Below are 20,971 nucleotides of genomic sequence, written 5' to 3'. Positions count from 1 at the left end.
AAGAGCAGTGTATACAGTGAGCAGGTGACCGGGGTGAGGGATCTCTCCTGTAAGAGCAGTGTATACAGTGAGCAGGTGACCGGGGAGAGGGATCTCTCTGGTAAGAGCAGTGTATACAGTGAGCAGGTGACCGGGGTGAGGGATCTCTCCTGTAAGAGCAGTGTATACAGTGAGCAGGTGATCGGGGTGGGGGATCTCTCCTATAAGAGCAGTGTATACAGTGAGCAGGTGACCGGGGTGAGGGATCTCTCCTGTAAGAGCAGTGTATACAGTGAGCAGGTGACCGGGGTGGGGGATCTCTCCTGTAAGAGCAGTGTATACAGTGACCAGGTGACCGGGGTGGGGGGATCTCTCCTGTAAGAGCAGTGTATACAGGGAGCAGGTGACCGGGGTGGGGGGGATCTCTCCTGTAAGAGCAGTGTATACAGTGAGCAGGTGACCGGGGTGAGGGATCTCTCCTGTAAGAGCAGTGTATACAGTGAGCAGGTGACCGGGGTGAGGGATCTCTCTGGTAAGAGCAGTGTATACAGTGAGCAGGTGACCGGGGTGAGGGATCTCTCTGGTAAGAGCAGTGTATACAGTGAGCAGGTGACCGGGGTGAGGGATCTCTCTGGTAAGAGCAGTGTATAAAGTGAGCAGGTGACCGGGGTGGGGGATCTGTCCTGTAAGAGCAGTGTAGACAGTGAGCAGGTGACCGGGGTGGGGGATCTCTCCTGTAAGAGCAGTGTATACAGTGAGCAGGTGACTGGGGTGAGGGATCTCTCCTGTAAGAGCAGTGTATACAGTGGTGACCGGGGTGAGGGATCTCTCCTGTAAGAGCAGCGTATACAGTGAGCAGGTGACCGGGGTGGGGGATCTCTCCTGTAAGAGCAGTGTATACAGTGGTGACCGGGGTGAGGGATCTCTCCTGTAAGAGCAGCGTATACAGTGAGCAGGTGACCGGGGTGAGGGATCTCTCCTGTAAGAGCAGTGGATACAGTGAGCAGGTGACCGGGGTGGGGGATCTCTCCTGTAAGAGCAGTGTATACAGTGAGCAGGTGACCGGGGTGGGGGATCTCTCCTGTAAGAGCAGTGTATACAGTGGTGACCGGGGTGAGGGAACTCTCCTGTAGGAGCAGCGTATACAGTGAGCAGGTGACCGGGGTTAGGGATCTCTCCTGTAAGAGCAGTGGATACAGTGAGCAGGTGACCGGGGTGGGGCATCTCTCCTGTAAGAGCAGTGTATACAGTGAGCAGGTGACCGGGGTGGGGGATCTCTCCTGTAAGAGCAGTGTAAACAGTGAGCAGGTGACCGGGGTGGGGGATCTCTCCTGTAAGAGCAGTGTATATAGTGAGCAGGTGACCGGGGTGGGGGATCTCTCCTGTAAGAGCAGTGTATACAGTGAGCAGGTGACCGGGGTGGGGGATCTCTCCTGTAAGAGCAGTGTATACAGTGAGCAGGTGACCGGGGTGAGGGATCTCTTCTGTAAGAGCAGTGTATACAGTGAGCAGGTGACCGGGGTGGGGGATCTCTCCTGTAAGAGCAGTGTATACAGTGAGCAGGTGACCGGGGTGAGGTATCTCTCCTGTAAGAGCAGTGTATACAGTGAGCAGGTGACCGGGGTGAGGGATCTCTCCTGTAAGAGCAGTGTATACAGTGGGCAGGTGACTGGGGTGGGGGATCTCTCCATTAAGAGCAGTGTATACAGTGAGCAGGTGACCGGGGTGAGGTATCTCTCCTGTAAGAGCAGTGTATACAGTGAGCAGGTGACCGGGGTGAGGGATCTCTCCTGTAAGAGCAGTGTATACAGTGGGCAGGTGACTGGGGTGGGGGATCTCTCCATTAAGAGCAGTGTATACAGTGAGCAGGTGACCGGGGTGAGGGATCTCTCCTGTAAGAGCAGTGTATACAGTGAGCAGGTGACCAGGGTGAGGGATCTCTCCTGTAAGAGCAGTGTAGATAGTGAGCAGGTGACCGGGGTGAGGGATCTCTCCTGTAAGAGCAGTGTATATAGTGAGCAGGTGACCGGGGTGGGGGATCTCTCCTATAAGAGCAGTGTATACAGTGAGCAGGTGACCGGGGTGAGGGATCTCTCCTGTAAGAGCAGTGTATACAGTGAGCAGGTGACCGGGGTGAGGGATCTCTCCTGTAAGAGCAGTGTATACAGTGAGCAGGTGACCGGGGTGGGGGATCTCTCCGGTAAGAACAGTGTATACAGTGAGCAGGTGACCGGGGTGGGGGATCTCTCCTGTAAGAGCAGTGTATACAGTGAGCAGGTGACCGGGGTGAGGGATCTCTCCTGTAAGAGCAGTGTATACAGTGAGCAGGTGATCGGGGTGGGGGATCTCTCCTGTAAGAGCAGTGTATACAGTGAGCAGGTGACCGGGGTGGGGGATCTCTCCTGTAAGAGCAGTGTATACAGTGAGCAGGTGACCGGGGGTAGGGGGATCTCTCCTGTAAGAGCAGTGTATACAGTGAGCAGGTGACCGGGGTGGGGGATCTCTCCTGTAAGAGCAGTGTATACAGTGAGCAGGTGACCGGGGTGAGGGATCTCTCCTGTAAGAGCAGTGTATACAGTGAGCAGGTGACCGGGGTGGGGGATCTCTCCTGTAAGAGCAGTGTATACAGTGGTGACCGGGGTGGGGGATATCTCCTGTAAGAGCAGTGTATACAGTGAGCAGGTGACCGGGGTGAGGGATCTCTCCTGTAAGAGCAGTGTATTCAGTGAGCAGGTGACCGGGGTGAGGGATCTCTCCTGTAAGAGCAGTGTATACAGTGAGCAGGTGACCGGGGTGAGGGATCTCTCCTGTAAGAGCAGTGTATACAGTGAGCAGGTGACCGGGGTGGGGGATCTCTCCTGTAAGAGCAGTGTATACAGTGAGCAGGTGACCGGGGTGGAGGATCTCTCCTGTAAGAGCAGTGTATACAGTGAGCAGGTGACCGGGGTGGGGGGTCTCTCCTGTAAGAGCAGTGTATACAGTGAGCAGGTGACCGGGGTGGGGGATCTCTCCTGTAAGAGCAGTGTATACAGTGATGACCGGGGTGGGGGATCTCTCCTGTAAGAGCAGTGTATACAGAGAGCAGGTGACCGGGGTGAGGGATCTCTCCTGTAAGAGCAGTGTATACAGTGGGCAGGTGACCGGGGTGGGGGATCTCTCCTATAAGAGCAGTGTATACAGTGAGCAGGTGACCGGGGTGGGGGATCTCTCCTGTAAGAGCAGTGTATACAGTGAGCAGGTGACCGGGGTGAGGGATCTCTCCTGTAAGAGCAGTGTATACAGTGAGCAGGTGACCGGGGTGAGGGATCTCTCCTGTAAGAGCAGTGTATACAGTGAGCAGGTGACCGGGGTGAGGGATCTCTCCTGTAAGAGCAGTGTATACAGTGAGCAGGTGACCGGGGTGGGGGATCTCTCCTGTAAGAGCAGTGTATACAGTGAGCAGGTGACCGGGGTGGGGGATCTCTACTGTAAGAGCAGTGTATACAGTGAGCAGGTGACCGGGGTGGGGGATCTCTCCTGTAAGAGCAGTGTATACAGTGAGCAGGTGACCGGGGTGAGGGATCTTTCCTGTAAGAGCAGTGTATACAGTGAGCAGGTGACCGGGGTGGGGGATCTCTCCTGTAAGAGCAGTGTATACAGTGAGCAGGTGACCGGGGTGAGGGATGTCTCCTGTAAGAGCAGTGTATACAGTGAGCAGGTGACCGGGGTGAGGGATCTCTCCTGTAAGAGCAGTGTATACAGTGAGCAGGTGACCGGGGTGGGGGGATCTCTCCTGTAAGAGCAGTGTATACAGTGAGCAGGTGACCGGGGTGGGGGATCTCTCCTGTAAGAGCAGTGGATACAGTGAGCAGGTGACCGGGGTGAGGGATCTCTCCTGTAAGAGCATTGTATACAGGGAGCAGGTGACCGGGGTGAGGGATCTCTCCTGTAAGAGCAGTGTATACAGTGAGCAGGTGACCGGGGTGAGGGATCTCTCTGGTAAGAGCAGTGTATACAGTGAGCAGGTGACCGGGGTGAGGGATCTCTCTGGTAAGAGCAGTGTATACAGTGAGCAGGTGCCCGGGGTGAGGGATCTCTCTGGTAAGAGCAGTGTATAAAGTGAGCAGGTGACCGGGGTGAGGGATGTCTCCTGTAAGAGCAGTGTATACAGTGAGCAGGTGACCGGGGTGGGGGATCTGTCCTGTAAGAGCAGTGTATACAGTGAGCAGGTGACCGGGGTGAGGGATGTCTCCTGTAAGAGCAGTGTATACAGTGAGCAGGTGACCGGGGTGGGGGATCTCTCCTGTAAGAGCAGTGTATACAGTGAGCAGGTGACCGGGGTGAGGTATCTCTCCTGTAAGAGCAGTGTATACAGTGAGCAGGTGACCGGGGTGAGGGATCTCTCCTGTAAGAGCAGTGTATACAGTGGGCAGGTGACTGGGGTGGGGGATCTCTCCATTAAGAGCAGTGTATACAGTGAGCAGGTGACCGGGGTGAGGTATCTCTCCTGTAAGAGCAGTGTATACAGTGAGCAGGTGACCGGGGTGAGGGATCTCTCCTGTAAGAGCAGTGTATACAGTGGGCAGGTGACTGGGGTGGGGGATCTCTCCATTAAGAGCAGTGTATACAGTGAGCAGGTGACCGGGGTGAGGGATCTCTCCTGTAAGAGCAGTGTATACAGTGAGCAGGTGACCAGGGTGAGGGATCTCTCCTGTAAGAGCAGTGTATATAGTGAGCAGGTGACCGGGGTGAGGGATCTCTCCTGTAAGAGCAGTGTATATAGTGAGCAGGTGACCGGGGTGGGGGATCTCTCCTATAAGAGCAGTGTATACAGTGAGCAGGTGACCGGGGTGAGGGATCTCTCCTGTAAGAGCAGTGTATACAGTGAGCAGGTGACCGAGGTGAGGGATCTCTCCTGTAAGAGCAGTGTATACAGTGAGCAGGTGACCGGGGTGGGGGATCTCTCTGGTAAGAACAGTGTATACAGTGAGCAGGTGACCGGGGTGGGGGATCTCTCCTGTAAGAGCAGTGTATACAGTGAGCAGGTGACCGGGGTGAGGGATCTCTCCTGTAAGAGCAGTGTATACAGTGAGCAGGTGATCGGGGTGGGGGATCTCTCCTGTAAGAGCAGTGTATACAGTGAGCAGGTGACCAGGGTGGGGGATCTCTCCTGTAAGAGCAGTGTATACAGTGAGCAGGTGACCGGGGTAGGGGGATCTCTCCTGTAAGAGCAGTGTATACAGTGAGCAGGTGACCGGGGTGGGGGATCTCTCCTGTAAGAGCAGTGTATACAGTGAGCAGGTGACCGGGGTGAGGGATCTCTCCTGTAAGAGCAGTGTATACAGTGAGCAGGTGACCGGGGTGGGGGATCTCTCCTGTAAGAGCAGTGTATACAGTGGTGACCGGGGTGGGGGATATCTCCTGTAAGAGCAGTGTATACAGTGAGCAGGTGACCGGGGTGAGGGATCTCTCCTGTAAGAGCAGTGTATTCAGTGAGCAGGTGACCGGGGTGAGGGATCTCTCCTGTAAGAGCAGTGTATATAGTGAGCAGGTGACCGGGGTGAGGGATCTCTATGGTAAGAGCAGTGTATACAGTGAGCAGGTGACCGGGGTGAGGGATCTCTCCTGTAAGAGCAGTGTATACAGTGAGCAGGTGACCGGGGTGGGGGATCTCTCCTGTAAGAGCAGTGTATACAGTGAGCAGGTGACCGGGGTGGAGGATCTCTCCTGTAAGAGCAGTGTATACAGTGAGCAGGTGACCGGGGTGGGGGGGTCTCTCCTGTAAGAGCAGTGTATACAGTGAGCAGGTGACCGGGGTGGGGGATCTCTCCTGTAAGAGCAGTGTATACAGTGATGACCGGGGTGGGGGTCTCTCCTGTAAGAGCAGTGTATACAGAGAGCAGGTGACCGGGGTGAGGGATCTCTCCTGTAAGAGCAGTGTATACAGTGAGCAGGTGACCGGGGTGGGGGATCTCTCCTATAAGAGCAGTGTATACAGTGAGCAGGTGACCGGGGTGGGGGATCTCTCCTGTAAGAGCAGTGTATACAGTGAGCAGGTGACCGGGGTGAGGGATCTCTCCTGTAAGAGCAGTGTATACAGTGAGCAGGTGACCGGGGTGGGGGATCTCTCCTGTAAGAGCAGTGTATACAGTGAGCAGGTGACCGGGGTGGGGGATCTCTACTGTAAGAGCAGTGTATACAGTGAGCAGGTGACCGGGGTGGGGGATCTCTCCTGTAAGAGCAGTGTATACAGTGAGCAGGTGACCGGGGTGAGGGATCTTTCCTGTAAGAGCAGTGTATACAGTGAGCAGGTGACCGGGGTGGGGGATCTCTCCTGTAAGAGCAGTGTATACAGTGAGCAGGTGACCGGGGTGAGGGATGTCTCCTGTAAGAGCAGTGTATACAGTGAGCAGGTGACCGGGGTGAGGGATCTCTCCTGTAAGAGCAGTGTATACAGTGACCAGGTGACCGGGGTGGGGGGATCTCTCCTGTAAGAGCAGTGTATACAGTGAGCAGGTGACCGGGGTGGGGGATCTCTCCTGTAAGAGCATTGTATACAGGGAGCAGGTGACCGGGGTGAGGGATCTCTCCTGTAAGAGCAGTGTATACAGTGAGCAGGTGACCGGGGTAAGGGATCTCTCTGGTAAGAGCAGTGTATACAGTGAGCAGGTGACCGGGGTGAGGGATCTCTCTGGTAAGAGCAGTGTATACAGTGAGCAGGTGCCCGGGGTGAGGGATCTCTCTGGTAAGAGCAGTGTATAAAGTGAGCAGGTGACCGGGGTGGGGGATCTGTCCTGTAAGAGCAGTGTAGACAGTGAGCAGGTGACCGGGGTGGGGGATCTCTCCTGTAAGAGCAGTGTATACAGTGAGCAGGTGACCGGGGTGGGGGATCTCTCCTGTAAGAGCAGTGTATACAGTGAGCAGGTGACCGGGGTGAGGGATCTCTCCTGTAAGAGCAGTGTATACAGGGAGCAGGTGACCGGGGTGGGGGATCTCTCCTGTAAGAGCAGTGTATATAGTGAGCAGGTGACCGGGGTGGGGGATCTCTCCTGTAAGAGCAGTGTATACAGTGAGCAGGTGACCGGGGTGGGGGATCTCTCCTGTAAGAGCAGTGTATATAGTGAGCAGGTGACCGGGGTGAGGGATCTCTATGGTAAGAGCAGTGTATACAGTGAGCAGGTGACCGGGGTGAGGGATCTCTCTGGTAAGAGCAGTGTATACAGTGAGCAGGTGACCGGGGTGGGGGATCTCTCCTGTAAGAGCAGTGTATATAGTGAGCAGGTGACCGGGGTGGGGGATCTCTCCTGTAAGAGCAGTGTATATAGTGAGCAGGTGACCGGGGTGAGGGATCTCTATGGTAAGAGCAGTGTATACAGTGAGCAGGTGACCGGGGTGAGGGATCTCTCTGGTAAGAGCAGTGTATACAGTGAGCAGGTGACCGGGGTGAGGGATCTCTCTGGTAAGAGCAGTGTATACAGGGAGCAGGTGACCGGGGTGGGGGATGTCTCCTGTAAGAGCAGTGTATACAGTGAGCAGGTGACCGGGGTGGGGGATCTCTCCTGTAAGAGCAGTGTATATAGTGAGCAGGTGACCGGGGTGAGGGATCTCTATGGTAAGAGCAGTGTATACAGTGAGCAGGTGACCGGGGTGAGGGATCTCTCTGGTAAGAGCAGTGTATACAGTGAGCAGGTGACCGGGGTGGGGGATCTCTCCTGTAAGAGCAGTGTATACAGTGAGCAGGTGACCGGGGTGAGGGATCTCTCCTGTAAGAGCAGTGTATACAGTGAGCAGGTGACCGGGGAGAGGGATCTCTCTGGTAAGAGCAGTGTATACAGTGAGCAGGTGACCGGGGTGGGGGATCTCTTCTGTAAGAGCAGTGTATACAGTGAGCAGGTGACCGGGGTGAGGGATCTCTCTGGTAAGAGCAGTGTATACAGTGAGCAGGTGACCGGGGTGGGGGATCTCTCCTGTAAGAGCAGTGTATACAGTGAGCAGGTGACCGGGGTGAGGGATCTCTCCTGTAAGAGCAGTGTATACAGTGAGCAGGTGACCGGGGAGAGGGATCTCTCTGGTAAGAGCAGTGTATACAGTGACCAGGTGACCGGGGTGAGGGATCTCTCCTGTAAGAGCAGTGTATACAGTGAGCAGGTGACCGGGGTGAGGGATCTCTCCTGTAAGAGCAGTGTATACAGTGAGCAGGTGACCGGGGTGAGGAATCTCTCTGTAAGAGCAGTGTATACAGTGACCAGGTGACCGGGGTGAGGGATCTCTCCTGTAAGAGCAGTGTATACAGTGAGCAGGTGACCGGGGTGGGGGATCTCTCCTGTAAGAGCAGTGTATACAGTGAGCAGGTGACCGGGGTGAGGGATCTCTCCTGTAAGAGCAGTGTATACAGTGAGCAGGTGACCGGGGTGAGGGATCTCTCTGGTAAGAGCAGTGTATACAGTGACCAGGTGACCGGGGTGAGGGATCTCTCCTGTAAGAGCAGTGTATACAGTGAGCAGGTGACCGGGGTGGGGGATCTCTCCTGTAAGAGCAGTGTATACAGTGAGCAGGTGACCGGGGTGAGGGATCTCTCCTGTAAGAGCAGTGTATACAGTGAGCAGGTGACCGGGGTGAGGGATCTCTCCTGTAAGAGCAGTGTATACAGTGAGCAGGTGATCGGGGTGGGGGATCTCACCTATAAGAGCAGTGTATACAGTGAGCAGGTGACCGGGGTGAGGGATCTCTCCTGTAAGAGCAGTTTATACAGTGAGCAGGTGACCGGGGTGGGGGATCACTCCTGTAAGAGCAGTGTATACAGTGACCAGGTGACCGGGGTGGGGGGATCTCTCCTGTAAGAGCAGTGTATACAGGGAGCAGGTGACCGGGGTGGGGGATCTCTCCTGTAAGAGCAGTGTATACATTGAGCAGGTGACCGGGGTGAGGGATCTCTCCTGTAAGAGCAGTGTATACAGTGAGCAGGTGACCGGGGTGAGGGATCTCTCTGGTAAGAGCAGTGTATACAGTGAGCAGGTGACCGGGGTGAGGGATCTCTCTGGTAAGAGCAGTGTATACAGTGAGCAGGTGACCGGGGTGAGGGATCTCTCTGGTAAGAGCAGTGTATAAAGTGAGCAGGTGACCGGGGTGGGGGATCTCTCTGGTAAGAGCAGTGTAGACAGTGAGCAGGTGACCGGGGTGGGGGATCTCTCCTGTAAGAGCAGTGTATACAGTGAGCAGGTGACCGGGGTGGGGGATCTCTCCTGTAAGAGCAGTGTATACAGTGAGCAGGTGACCGGGGTGGGGGATCTGTCCTGTAAGAGCAGTGTATATAGTGAGCAGGTGACCGGGGTGGGGGATCTCTCCTGTAAGAGCAGTGTATACAGTGGTGACCGGGGTGAGGGATCTCTCCTGTAAGAGCAGCGTATACAGTGAGCAGGTGACCGGGGTGAGGGATCTCTCCTGTAAGAGCAGTGGATACAGTGAGCAGGTGACCGGGGTGGGGGATCTCTCCTGTAAGAGCAGTGTATACAGTGAGCAGGTGACCGGGGTGAGGGATCTCTCCTGTAAGAGCAGTGTATACAGTGAGCAGGTGACCGGGGTGGGGGATCTCTCCTGTAAGAGCAGTGTATACAGGGAGCAGGTGACCGGGGTGGGGGATGTCTCCTGTAAGAGCAGTGTATACAGTGAGCAGGTGACCGGGGTGGGGGATCTCTCCTGTAAGAGCAGTGTATATAGTGAGCAGGTGACCGGGGTGAGGGATCTCTCTGGTAAGAGCAGTGTATACAGTGAGCAGGTGACCGGGGTGAGGGATCTCTATGGTAAGAGCAGTGTATACAGTGAGCAGGTGACCGGGGTGAGGGATCTCTCTGGTAAGAGCAGTGTATACAGTGAGCAGGTGACCGGGGTGGGGGATCTCTCCTGTAAGAGCAGTGTATACAGTGAGCAAGTGACCGGGATGAGGGATCTCTCCTGTAAGAGCAGTGTATACAGTGAGCAGGTGACCGGGGTGAGGGATCTCTCCTGTAAGAGCAGTGTATACAGTGAGCAGGTGACCGGGGTGAGGGATCTCTCCTGTAGAAGCAGTGTATACAGTGAGCAGGTGACCGGGGTGGGGGATCTCTCCTGTAAGAGCAGTGTATACAGTGAGCAGGTGACCGGGGTGAGGGATCTCTCCTGTAAGAGCAGTGTATACAGTGAGCAGGTGACCGGGGAGAGGGATCTCTCTGGTAAGAGCAGTGTATACAGTGAGCAGGTGACCGGGGTGAGGGATCTCTCCTGTAAGAGCAGTGTATACAGTGAGCAGGTGATAGGGGTGGGGGATCTCTCCTGTAAGAGCAGTGTATACAGTGAGCAGGTGACCGGGGTGAGGGATCTCTCCTGTAAGAGCAGTGTATACAGTGAGCAGGTGACCGGGGTGGGGGATCTCTTCTGTAAGAGCAGTGTATACAGTGAGCAGGTGACCGGGGTGAGGGATCTCTCTGGTAAGAGCAGAGTATACAGTGAGCAGGTGACCGGGGTGAGGGATCTCTCCTGTAAGAGCAGTGTATACAGTGAGCAGGTGATCGGGGTGGGGGATCTCTCCTGTAAGAGCAGTGTATACAGTGAGCAGGTGACCGGGGTGAGGGATCTCTCCTGTAAGAGCAGTGTATACAGTGAGCAGGTGACCGGGGTGAGGGATCTCTCCTGTAAGAGCAGTTTATATAGTGAGCAGGTGACCGGGGTGGGGGATCTCTCCTGTAAGAGTAGTGTATACAGTGAGCAGGTGACCGGAGTGAGGGATCTCTCCTGTAAGAGCAGTGTATACAGTGAGCAGGTGACCGGGGAGAGGGATCTCTCTGGTAAGAGCAGTGTATACAGTGAGCAGGTGACCGGGGTGAGGGATCTCTCTGGTAAGAGCAGTGTATACAGTGAGCAGGTGACCGGGGTGGGGGATCTCTCCTGTAAGAGCAGTGTATACAGTGAGCAGGTGACCGGGGTGAGGGATCTCTCTGGTAAGAGCAGTGTATACAGTGAGCAGGTGACCGGGGTGGGGGATCTCTCCTGTAAGAGCAGTGTATACAGTGAGCAGGTGATCGGGGTGGGGGATGTCTCCTGTAAGAGCAGTGTATACAGTGAGCAGGTGACCGGGGTGGGGGATCTCTCCTGTAAGAGCAGTGTATACAGTGAGCAGGTGACCGGGGTGAGGGATCTCTCCTGTAAGAGCAGTGTATACAGTGAGCAGGTGACCGGGGTGGGGGATCTCTTCTGTAAGAGCAGTGTATACAGTGAGCAGGTGACCGGGGTGAGGGATCTCTCTGGTAAGAGCAGTGTATACAGTGAGCAGGTGACCGGGGTGGGGGATCTCTCCTGTAAGAGCAGTGTATACAGTGAGCAGGTGACCGGGGTGGGGGATCTCTCCTGTAAGAGCAGTGTATACAGTGAGCAGGTGACCGGGGTGAGGGATCTCTTCTGTAAGAGCAGTGTATACAGTGAGCAGGTGACCGGGGTGAGGGATCTCTCTGGTAAGAGCAGTGTATAAAGTGAGCAGGTGACCGGGGTGGGGGATCTGTCCTGTAAGAGCAGTGTAGACAGTGAGCAGGTGACCGGGGTGGGGGATCTCTCCTGTAAGAGCAGTGTATACAGTGAGCAGGTGACCGGGGTGGGGGATCTCTCCTGTAAGAGCAGTGTATACAGTGAGCAGGTGACCGGGGTGGGGGATCTGTCCTGTAAGAGCAGTGTATATAGTGAGCAGGTGACCGGGGTGGGGGATCTCTCCTGTAAGAGCAGTGTATACAGTGGTGACCGGGGTGAGGGATCTCTCCTGTAAGAGCAGCGTATACAGTGAGCAGGTGACCGGGGTGAGGGATCTCTCCTGTAAGAGCAGTGGATACAGTGAGCAGGTGACCGGGGTGGGGGATCTCTCCTGTAAGAGCAGTGTATACAGTGAGCAGGTGACCGGGGTGAGGGATCTCTCCTGTAAGAGCAGTGTATACAGTGAGCAGGTGACCGGGGTGGGGGATCTCTCCTGTAAGAGCAGTGTATACAGGGAGCAGGTGACCGGGGTGGGGGATGTCTCCTGTAAGAGCAGTGTATACAGTGAGCAGGTGACCGGGGTGGGGGATCTCTCCTGTAAGAGCAGTGTATATAGTGAGCAGGTGACCGGGGTGAGGGATCTCTTTGGTAAGAGCAGTGTATACAGTGAGCAGGTGACCGGGGTGAGGGATCTCTATGGTAAGAGCAGTGTATACAGTGAGCAGGTGACCGGGGTGAGGGATCTCTCTGGTAAGAGCAGTGTATACAGTGAGCAGGTGACCGGGGTGGGGATCTCTCCTGTAAGAGCAGTGTATACAGTGAGCAAGTGACCGGGATGAGGGATCTCTCCTGTAAGAGCAGTGTATACAGTGAGCAGGTGACCGGGGTGAGGGATCTCTCCTGTAAGAGCAGTGTATACAGTGAGCAGGTGACCGGGGTGAGGGATCGCTCCTGTAGGAGCAGTGTATACAGTGAGCAGGTGACCGGGGTGGGGGATCTCTCCTGTAAGAGCAGTGTATACAGTGAGCAGGTGACCGGGGTGAGGGATCTCTCCTGTAAGAGCAGTGTATACAGTGAGCAGGTGACCGGGGAGAGGGATCTCTCTGGTAAGAGCAGTGTATACAGTGAGCAGGTGACCGGGGTGAGGGATCTCTCCTGTAAGAGCAGTGTATACAGTGAGCAGGTGATAGGGGTGGGGGATCTCTCCTGTAAGAGCAGTGTATACAGTGAGCAGGTGACCGGGGTGAGGGATCTCTCCTGTAAGAGCAGTGTATACAGTGAGCAGGTGACCGGGGTGGGGGATCTCTTCTGTAAGAGCAGTGTATACAGTGAGCAGGTGACCGGGGTGAGGGATCTCTCTGGTAAGAGCAGTGTATACAGTGAGCAGGTGACCGGGGTGAGGGGATCTCTCCTGTAAGAGCAGTGTATACAGTGAGCAGGTGATCGGGGTGGGGGATCTCTCCTGTAAGAGCAGTGTATACAGTGAGCAGGTGACCGGGGTGAGGGATCTCTCCTGTAAGAGCAGTGTATACAGTGAGCAGGTGACCGGGATGAGGGATCTCTCCTGTAAGAGCAGTGTATATAGTGAGCAGGTGACCGGGGTGGGGGATCTCTCCTGTAAGAGTAGTGTATACAGTGAGCAGGTGACCGGAGTGAGGGATCTCTCCTGTAAGAGCAGTGTATACAGTGAGCAGGTGACCGGGGAGAGGGATCTCTCTGGTAAGAGCAGTGTATACAGTGAGCAGGTGACCGGGGTGAGGGATCTCTCTGGTAAGAGCAGTGTATACAGTGAGCAGGTGACCGGGGTGGGGGATCTCTCCTGTAAGAGCAGTGTATACAGTGAGCAGGTGACCGGGGTGAGGGATCTCTCTGGTAAGAGCAGTGTATACAGTGAGCAGGTGACCGGGGTGGGGGATCTCTCCTGTAAGAGCAGTGTATACAGTGAGCAGGTGATCGGGGTGGGGGATGTCTCCTGTAAGAGCAGTGTATACAGTGAGCAGGTGACCGGGGTGGGGGATCTCTCCTGTAAGAGCAGTGTATACAGTGAGCAGGTGACCGGGGTGAGGGATCTCTCCTGTAAGAGCAGTGTATACAGTGAGCAGGTGACCGGGGTGGGGGATCTCTTCTGTAAGAGCAGTGTATACAGTGAGCAGGTGACCGGGGTGAGGGATCTCTCTGGTAAGAGCAGTGTATACAGTGAGCAGGTGACCGGGGTGGGGGATCTCTCCTGTAAGAGCAGTGTATACAGTGAGCAGGTGACCGGGGTGGGGGATCTCTCCTGTAAGAGCAGTGTATACAGTGAGCAGGTGACCGGGGTGAGGGATCTCTTCTGTAAGAGCAGTGTATACAGTGAGCAGGTGACCGGGGTGGGGGATCTCTCCTGTAAGAGCAGTGTATACAGTGATGACCGGGGTGGGGGATCTCTCCTGTAAGAGCAGTGTATATAGTGAGCAGGTGACCGGGGTGGGGGATCTCTCCTGTAAGAGCAGTGTATACAGTGAGCAGGTGACCGGGGTGAGGGATCTCTCCTGTAAGAGCAGTGTATACAGTGAGCAGGTGACCGGGGTGAGGGATCTCTCCTGTAAGAGCAGTGTATACAGTGAGCAGGTGACCGGGGTGGGGGATCTCTCCTGTAAGAGCAGTGTATACAGTGAGCAGGTGACCGGGGTGAGGGATCTCTCCTGTAAGAGCAGTGTATACAGTGAGCAGGTGACCGGGGTGGGGGATCTCTTCTGTAAGAGCAGTGTATACAGGGAGCAGGTGACCGGGGTAGGGAATCTCTTCTGTAAGAGCAGTGTATACAGTGAGCAGGTGACCGGGGTAGGGAATCTCTTCTGTAAGAGCAGTGGATACAGTGAGCAGGTGACCGGGGTGGGGGATCTCTCCTGTAAGAGCAGTGTATACAGTGAGCAGGTGACCGGGGTGAGGGATCTCTCCTGTAAGAGCAGTGTATACAGTGAGCAGGTGACCGGGGTGGGGGATCTCTCCTGTAAGAGCAGTGTATACAGTGAGCAGGTGACCGGAGTGAGGGATCTCTCCTGTAAGAGCAGTGTATACAGTGAGCAGGTGACCGGGGAGAGGGATCTCTCTGGTAAGAGCAGTGTATACAGTGAGCAGGTGACCGGGGTGAGGGATCTCTCCTGTAAGAGCAGTGTATACAGTGAGCAGGTGATCGGGGTGAGGGATCTCTCCTATAAGAGCAGTGTATACAGTGAGCAGGTGACCGGGGTGAGGGATCTCTCCTGTAAGAGCAGTGTATACAGTGAGCAGGTGACCGGGGTGGGGGATCTCTTCTGTAAGAGCAGTGTATACAGTGAGCAGGTGACCGGGGAGAGGGATCTCTCTGGTAAGAGCAGTGTATACAGTGAGCAGGTGACCGGGGTGAGGGATCTCTCTGGTAAGAGCAGTGTATACAGTGAGCAGGTGACCGGGGTGGGGGATCTCTCCTGTAAGAGCAGTGTATACAGTGAGCAGGTGACCGGGGTGAGGGATCTCTCTGGTAAGAGCAGTGTATACAGTGAGCAGGTGACCGGGGTGGGGGATCTCTGCTGTAAGAGCAGTGTATACAGTGAGCAGGTGATCGGGGTGGGGGATCTCTCCTGTAAGAGCAGTGTATACAGTGAGCAGGTGACCGGGGTGGGGGATGTCTCCTGTAAGAGCAGTGTATACAGTGAGCAGGTGACCGGGGTGAGGGATCTCTCCTGTAAGAGCAGTGTATACAGTGAGCAGGTGACCGGGGTGGGGGATCTCTTCTGTAAGAGCAGTGTATACAGTGAGCAGGTGACCGGGGTGAGGGATCTCTCTGGTAAGAGCAGTGTATACAGTGAGCAGGTGACCGGGGTGGGGGATCTCTCCTGTAAGAGCAGTGTATACAGTGAGCAGGTGACCGGGGTGGGGGATCTCTCCTGTAAGAGCAGTGTATACAGTGAGCAGGTGACCGGGGTGAGGGATCTCTTCTGTAAGAGCAGTGTATACAGTGAGCAGGTGACCGGGGTGGGGGATCTCTCCTGTAAGAGCAGTGTATACAGTGAGCAGGTGACCGGGGTGGGGGATCTCTCCTGTAAGAGCAGTGTATACAGTGATGACCGGGGTGGGGGATCTCTCCTGTAAGAGCAGTGTATATAGTGATCAGGTGACCGGGGTGGGGGATCTCTCCTGTAAGAGCAGTGTATACAGTGAGCAGGTGACCGGGGTGAGGGATCTCTCCTGTAAGAGCAGTGTATACAGTGAGCAGGTGACCGGGGAGAGGGATCTCTCTGGTAAGAGCAGTGTATACAGTGAGCAGGTGACCGGGGTGAGGGATCTCTCCTGTAAGAGCAGTGTATACAGTGAGCAGGTGATCGGGGTGAGGGATCTCTCCTATAAGAGCAGTGTATACAGTGAGCAGGTGACCGGGGTGAGGGATCTCTCCTGTAAGAGCAGTGTATACAGTGAGCAGGTGACCGGGGTGGGGGATCTCTTCTGTAAGAGCAGTGTATACAGTGAGCAGGTGACCGGGGTGAGGGATCGCTCTGGTAAGAGCAGTGTATACAGTGAGCAGGTGACCGGGGTGGGGGATCTCTCCTGTAAGAGCAGTGTATACAGTGAGCAGGTGACCGGGGTGAGGGATCTCTCCTGTAAGAGCAGTGTATACAGTGAGCAGGTGACCGGGGTGGGGGATCTCTCCTGTAAGAGCAGTGTATACAGTGAGCAGGTGACCGGGGTGGGGGATCTCTCCATTAAGAGCAGTGTATACAGTGAGCAGGTGACCGGGGTGAGGGATCTCTCCTGTAAGAGCAGTGTATACAGTGAGCAGGTGACCGGGGTGAGGGATCTCTACTGTAAGAGCAGTGTATACAGTGAGCAGGTGACCGGGGTGGGGGATCTCTCCTGTAAGAGCAGTGTATACAGTGAGCAGGTGACCGGGGTGGGGGATCTCTCCTGTAAGAGCAGTGTATACAGTGAGCAGGTGACCGGGGTGAGGGATCTCTCCTGTAAGAGCAGTGTATACAGTGAGCAGGTGACCGGGGTGGGGGATCTCTCCTGTAAGAGCAGTGTATACAGTGAGCAGGTGACCGGGGTGAGAGATCTCTCCTATAAGAGCAGTGTATACAGTGAGCAGGTGACCGGGGTGGGGGATCTCTACTGTAAGAGCAGTGTATACAGTGAGCAGGTGACCGGGGTGAGAGATCTCTCCTATAAGAGCAGTGTATACAGTGAGCAGGTGACCGGGGTGAGAGATCTCTCCTATAAGAGCAGTGTATACAGTGAGCAGGTGACCGGGGTGGGGGATCTCTCCTGTAAGAGCAGTGTATACAGTGAGCAGGTGACCGGGGTGAGGGATCTCTCCTGTAAGAGCAGTGTATACAGTGAGCAGGTGACCGGGGTAGGGAATCTCTCCTGTAAGAGCAGTGTATACAGTGAGCAGGTGACCGGGGTGAGGGATCTCTCTGGTAAGAGCAGTGTATACAGTGAGCAGGTGACCGGGGTGAGGGATCTCTCCTGTAAGAGCAGTGTATACAGTGAGCAGGTGACCGGGGTGAGGGATCTCTCCTGTAAGAGCAGTGTATACAGTGAGCAGGTGACCGGGGTGGAGGATCTCTCCTGTAAGAGCAGTGTATACAGTGAGCAGGTGACCGGGGAGAGGGATCTCTCTGGTAAGAGCAGTGTATACAGTGAGCAGGTGACCGGGGTGAGGGATCTCTCCTGTAAGAGCAGTGTATACAGTGAGCAGGTGATCGGGGTGAGGGATCTCTCCTATAAGAGCAGTGTATACAGTGAGCAGGTGACCGGGGTGAGGGATCTCTCTGGTAAGAGCAGTGTATACAGTGAGCAGGTGACCGGGGTGAGGGATCTCTCCTGTAAGAGCAGTGTATACAGTGAGTAGGTGACCGGGGTGAGGGATCTCTCCTGTAAGAGCAGTGTATACAGTGAGCAGGTGACCGGGGTGGGGGATCTCTCCTGTAAGAGCAGTGTATACAGTGGTGACCGGGGTGGGGGATCTTTCCTGTAAGAGCAGTGTATACAGTGAGCAGGTCGCCGGGGTGGGGGATCTCTCCTGTAAGAGCAGTGTATACAGTGGTGACCGGGGTGAGGGATCTCTCCTGTAAGAGCAGTGTATACAGTGTGCAGGTGACCGGGATGGAGGATCTCTTCTGTAAGAGCAGTGTATAAAGGGAGCAGGTGACCGGGGTGAGGGATCTCTTCTGTAAGAGCAGTGTATACAGTGAGCAGGTGACCGGGGTGGGGGATCTCTTCTGTAAGAGCAGTGTATACAGTGAGCAGGTGACCGGGGTGGGGATCTCTCCTGTAAGAGCAGTGTATACAGTGAGCAGGTGACCGGGGTGGGGGATCTCTACTGTAAGAGCAGTGTATACAGTGAGCAGGTGACCGGAGTGGGGGATCTCTCCTGTAAGAGCAGTGTATACAGTGAGCAGGTGACCGGGGTGGGGGATCTCTCCTGTAAGAGCAGTGTATACAGTGAGCAGGTGACCGGGGTGGGGGATCTCTCCTGTAAGAGCAGTGTATACAGTGAGCAGGTGACCGGGGTGAGGGATCTGTCCTGTAAGAGCAGTGTATACAGGGAGCAGGTGACCGGGGTGGGGGATCTCTCCTGTAAGAGCAGTGTATACAGTGAGCAGGTGACCGGGGTGAGGGATCTCTCCTGTAAGAGCAGTGTATACAGTGAGCAGGTGACCGGGGTGGGGGATCTCTTCTGTAAGAGCAGTGTATACAGTGAGCAGGTGACCGGGGTGAGGGATCGCTCTGGTAAGAGCAGTGTATACAGTGAGCAGGTGACCGGGGTGGGGGATCTCTCCTGTAAGAGCAGTGTATACAGTGAGCAGGTGACCGGGGTGGGGGATCTCTCCTGTAAGAGCAGTGTATACAGTGAGCAGGTGACCGGGGTGAGGGATCTCTCCTGTAAGAGCAGTGTATACAGTGAGCAGGTGACCGGGGTGGGGGATCTCTCCTGTAAGAGCAGTGTATACAGTGAGCAGGTGACCGGGGTGGGGGATCTCTCCATTAAGAGCAGTGTATACAGTGAGCAGGTGACCGGGGTGAGGGATCTCTCCTGTAAGAGCAGTGTATACAGTGAGCAGGTGACCGGGGTGAGGGATCTCTACTGTAAGAGCAGTGTATACAGTGAGCAGGTGACCGGGGTGGGGGATCTCTCCTGTAAGAGCAGTGTATACAGTGAGCAGGTGACCGGGGTGGGGGATCTCTCCTGTAAGAGCAGTGTATACAGTGAGCAGGTGACCGGGGTGAGGGATCTCTCCTGTAAGAGCAGTGTATACAGTGAGCAGGTGACCGGGGTGGGGGATCTCTCCTGTAAGAGCAGTGTATACAGTGAGCAGGTGACCGGGGTGGGGGATCTCTCCATTAAGAGCAGTGTATACAGTGAGCAGGTGACCGGGGTGAGGGATCTCTACTGTAAGAGCAGTGTATACAGTGAGCAGGTGACCGGGGTGAGAGATCTCTCCTATAAGAGCAGTGTATACAGTGAGCAGGTGACCGGGGTGGGGGATCTCTCCTGTAAGAGCAGTGTATACAGTGAGCAGGTGACCGGGGTGAGGGATCTCTCCTGTAAGAGCAGTGTATACAGTGAGCAGGTGACCGGGGTGGGGGATCTCTCCTGTAAGAGCAGTGTATACAGTGAGCAGGTGACCGGGGTGAGGGATCTCTCTGGTAAGAGCAGTGTATACAGTGAGCAGGTGACCGGGGTGAGGGATCTCTCCTGTAAGAGCAGTGTGTACAGTGAGCAGGTGACCGGGGTGAGGGATCTCTCCTGTAAGAGCAGTGTATACAGTGAGCAGGTGACCGGGGTGGGGGATCTCTCCTGTAAGAGCAGTGTATACAGTGAGCAGGTGACCGGGGTAGGGAATCTCTCCTGTAAGAGCAGTGTATACAGTGAGCAGGTGACCGGGGTGGGGGATCTCTCCTGTAAGAGCAGTGTATACAGTGAGCAGGTGACCGGGGTGGGGGATCTCTCCTGTAAGAGCAGTGTATACAGTGAGCAGGTGACCGGGGTGGGGGATCTCTCCTGTAAGAGCAGTGTATACAGTGAGCAGGTGACCGGGGTGAGCGATCTCTCCTGTAAGAGCAGTGTATACAGTGAGCAGGTGACCGGGGTGAGGGATCTCTCCTGTAAGAGCAGTGTATACAGTGAGCAGGTGACCGGGGTGAGGGATCTCTCCTGTAAGAGCAGTGTATACAGTGAGCAGGTGACCGGGGTGGGGGATCTCTCCTGTAAGAGCAGTGTATACAGTGAGCAGGTGACCGGGGGTGAGGGATCTCTCCTGTAAGAGCAGTGTATACAGTGAGCAGGTGACCGGGGTGGGGGATCTCTCCTGTAAGAGCAGTGTATACAGTGAGCAGGTGACCGGGGTGGGGGATCTCTTCTGTAAGAGCAGTGTATACAGTGAGCAGGTGACCGGGGTGGGGGATGTCTCTGGTAAGAGCAGTGTATACAGTGAGCAGGTGACCAGGGTGGGGGATCTCTCCTGTAAGAGCAGTGTATACAGTGAGCAGGTGACCGGGGTGGGGGATCTCTCCTGTAAGAGCAGTGTATACAGTGAGCAGGTGACCGGGGTGGGGGATGTCTCTGGTAAGAGTAGTGTATACAGTGAGCAGGTGACCGGGGTGAGGGATCTCTCCTGTAAGAGCAGTGTATACAGTGAGCAGGTGACCGGGGTGAGGGATCTCTCCTGTAAGAGCAGTGTATACAGTGAGCAGGTGACCGGGGTGAGGGATCTCTCCTGTAAGAGTAGTGTATACAGTGAGCAGGTGACCAGGGTGGGGGATCTCTCCTGTAAGAGCAGTGTATACAGTGAGCAGGTGACCGGGGTGGGGGATCTCTCCTGTAAGAGCAGTGTATATAGTGAGCAGGTGACCGGGGTGGGGGATGTCTCTGGTAAGAGCAGTGTATACAGTGAGCAGGTGACCAGGGTGGGGGATCTCTCCAGTAAGAGCAGTGTATACAGTGAGCAGGTGACCGGGGTGGGGGATCTCTCTGGTAAGAGCAGTGTATACAGTGGTGACCGGGGTGGGGGATCTCTCTGGTAAGAGCAGTGTATACAGTGAGCAGGTGACCGGGGTGGGGGATCTCTCCTGTAAGAGCAGTGTATACAGTGAGCAGGTGACCGGGGTGGGGGGATCTCTCCTGTAAGAGCAGTGTATACAGTGAGCAGGTGACCGGGGTGAGGGATCTCTCCTGTAAGAGCAGTGTATACAATGAGCAGGTGACCGGGGTGGGGGGATCTCTCCTGTAAGAGCAGTGTATACAGTGAGCAGGTGACCGGGGTGGGGGATCTCTCCTGTAAGAGCAGTGTATACAGTGAGCAGGTGACCGGGGTGGGGGGATCTCTCCTGTAAGAGCAGTGTATACAGTGAGCAGGTGACTGGGGTGGGGGATCTCTCCTGTAAGAGCAGTGTATACAGTGAGAAGGTGACCGGGGTGAGGGATCTCTCCTGTAAGAGCAGTGCATACAGTGGTGACCGGGGTGGGGGATCTCTCTGGTAAGAGCAGTGTATACAGTGAGCA

Source organism: Anomaloglossus baeobatrachus, unplaced genomic scaffold, assembly GCF_048569485.1.
Source record: "Anomaloglossus baeobatrachus isolate aAnoBae1 unplaced genomic scaffold, aAnoBae1.hap1 Scaffold_2540, whole genome shotgun sequence".
Taxonomy (NCBI): Eukaryota; Metazoa; Chordata; class Amphibia; order Anura; family Aromobatidae; genus Anomaloglossus; species Anomaloglossus baeobatrachus.
Note: the sequence above shows the minus strand (reverse complement) of the source record.